At 56.3% G+C, this 2,500-nt stretch overlaps 1 non-coding gene across 1 annotated transcript in view; it reads left to right on the top strand.

The window, feature by feature from the left end:
* Positions 1 to 2,221: 2,221 nt before the first annotated feature.
* Positions 2,222 to 2,500, top strand: part of LOC126322934 (small subunit ribosomal RNA) — a 1,893-nt gene continuing 1,614 nt past the window's right edge. The window contains exon 1 of the ribosomal RNA XR_007559331.1: positions 2,222 to 2,500. This exon is cut by the window's right edge and continues 1,614 nt beyond it. This is a non-coding gene — a ribosomal RNA (small subunit ribosomal RNA).

Genomic DNA, 2,500 nt, shown 5'->3' with positions numbered 1-2,500 from the left:
CTTAACCTAACTCAATTTGTCCCTTAACCTAACCCACGTTGTCCCTTAACCTAACCCACGTTGTCCCTTAACCTAACCCACGTTGTCCCTTAACCTAACCCACGTTGTCCCTTAACCTAACCCACGTTGTCCCTTAACCTAACCCACGTTGTCCCTTAACCTAACCCACGTTGTCCCTTAACCTAACCCACGTTGTCCCTTAACCTAACCCACGTTGTCCCTTAACCTAACCCACGTTGTCCCTTAACCTAACCCACGTTGTCCCTTAACCTAACCCACGTTGTCCCTTAACCTAACCCACGTTGTCCCTTAACCTAACCCACGTTGTCCCTTAACCTAACCCACGTTGTCCCTTAACCTAACCCACGTTGTCCCTTAACCTAACCCACGTTGTCCCTTAACCTAACCCACGTTGTCCCTTTGCCTAACATAGTTCACTGCTCGGAATCTCTGGTGTCGTTGTTATCCTCATGTAGATGTCTTGCGAGTGTTGCTTACTTTCCACATATTCCCGCTATCCACTGTCAATTGTACTGCAATAGGACTATATCGCCCCCCCCCCCTCTGCCCCTCTCTTTGTGTCTCCGTCCTCTCAAGCTGGTCGGTCTGGCGTTTGAGTGTTAAATGAGCCTCGCAGCTGTTCAGTTGCGTTCAGATGTCGACGCCCTCAGTGTACGTCGTGGTATGGTCTGTGTCCATTGTCCGCTGATGTCGTACGCGTAACCCACACGCTGTACCGATCATCGGTAGTTACGTACAGAGTGAAGTAGTGTGATACGTGTGACCGTACGCTGGCTGTGCCCAACGGTGTCGAATCTCAATTTCCATATGTTGTGCTCGATGCTACTTGTCTCGTCTCCCAATAACAGCTAGGTTGCACTGTGGTACGCCGTAGAGGCGTGTGGGAGGAACGTACGAACGCATTGTATGTCACCCTGGGTCGCTGGGGGTGGTGGTGCGGTGAGTCAGGTCAGGTCAGCGTGAGCCGTGTGATGTAGTGACGCGTGTATTCCGACTTTGTCGTATTGCCTCACACAAAGTGCTACCCTGGTGGACCGCGTTCCATATCTGGGACATGCCGCAGATGCCGGTTGACAGTGGATCGCGGAAGGGACATCGCATACGTGCGCGGGCCACCTTCCACGTGTTCTCTTCTGCACATGTCGCAGTGTGTATGTGGTCTGATGTAGCGTGTCGTGACACATGACATCCTGGCATGCAAGAATTGTTGAATTCGCAAATGTAGGTGGACATCTACGTTTACTGCCCAAGATACGCAAATGAACTGGAAATCCGTTGTTGAGCGGTTGTTCACGCTGGAGGTGAATCTGTGATGGCGACGATCGGTACAGCTATTAACCGGTTGTTTCAGCGGTACCCGCCACATCCACACACGTGACTAGGCCCATGTGGGTATGAAGCGATACGCGGCGGTGGCTTGGTGGGACTGTTCCCGGCCGGTGAAGGGGGGCCGCCCGGCGTGTTGGCCGCGCGCTGCGTGGGCGCACGCGCAACAGGCGGCTGGTGGGGGGCGCCGAGTGGCAGGAGCGCCAGCCGACGGGCTCGGCAGGCGGCGCAGCTACGCTGCGGCGCACCCTGCACGCGGCGCCTGGCGGCCAAAGTTGGTTCAGCCGAGCCCGGTGCGAAGCGCGGTGGACATCTGCAGTGTGCTGGTCTGATTGAGGACTGTGTGCGTTGAGGATGCGCCGCCGCCTGGCACTCGGCGCCGCGACGCCGTCTGCTGCTCGGTCGCCCCAGCGGTTCTCGCAGGTGGTTTGTATCGCAGTTGTGCGGACGTGTTGGCGCGTGCGCTGTGCTGGGAGAGTTCGCTTCTGCACCCAAGTGGGGCTTTGCCCTTGTGTGGCGCTGGCGTTGGAGCTGCCGGTCACCATAGGTGGCGCGTGTTGTCTCCCGCCGGCAATGCCACGACAGCACGCTCCCGGGCCTCTGTCGGCAGCGGCAAGCTCAGTTGGGAGCAAGGGTGTTCGCACTAAAACCGTCTACTCGCCTAACTCCGGGCGATTGCGCCTCTCTCGAAACCGACCAAGTACCTAGGACGGCGCTGCGCGCCGCCGGGACCTGAGAGGGTTTCGAGGTGTATCGTGCAGGGGAGCTCGGCCTCCTCCTGTTTGCAGAATAATTGAGCGGACGCTTGCGTGTTCGCGCGGGCCCCCGGGACACACTCCCGGGCGGCCGGCTGCTCAGCTCTAGTTGACGCAGCTCCCTGGTTGATCCTGCCAGTAGTCATATGCTTGTCTCAAAGATTAAGCCATGCATGTCTCAGTACAAGCCGCATTAAGGTGAAACCGCGAATGGCTCATTAAATCAGTTATGGTTCCTTAGATCGTACCCACGTTACTTGGATAACTGTGGTAATTCTAGAGCTAATACATGCAAACAGAGTCCCGACCAGAGATGGAAGGGACGCTTTTATTAGATCAAAACCAATCGGATTGGCTTGTCTGGTCCGTTTGCCTTGGTGACTCTGAATAACTTTGGG

This window comes from Schistocerca gregaria, unplaced genomic scaffold (assembly GCF_023897955.1).
Source record: "Schistocerca gregaria isolate iqSchGreg1 unplaced genomic scaffold, iqSchGreg1.2 ptg000846l, whole genome shotgun sequence".
NCBI classification, from domain to species: Eukaryota; Metazoa; Arthropoda; class Insecta; order Orthoptera; family Acrididae; genus Schistocerca; species Schistocerca gregaria.
Note: the sequence above shows the minus strand (reverse complement) of the source record. Positions and strands in the feature narration are given on the sequence as shown.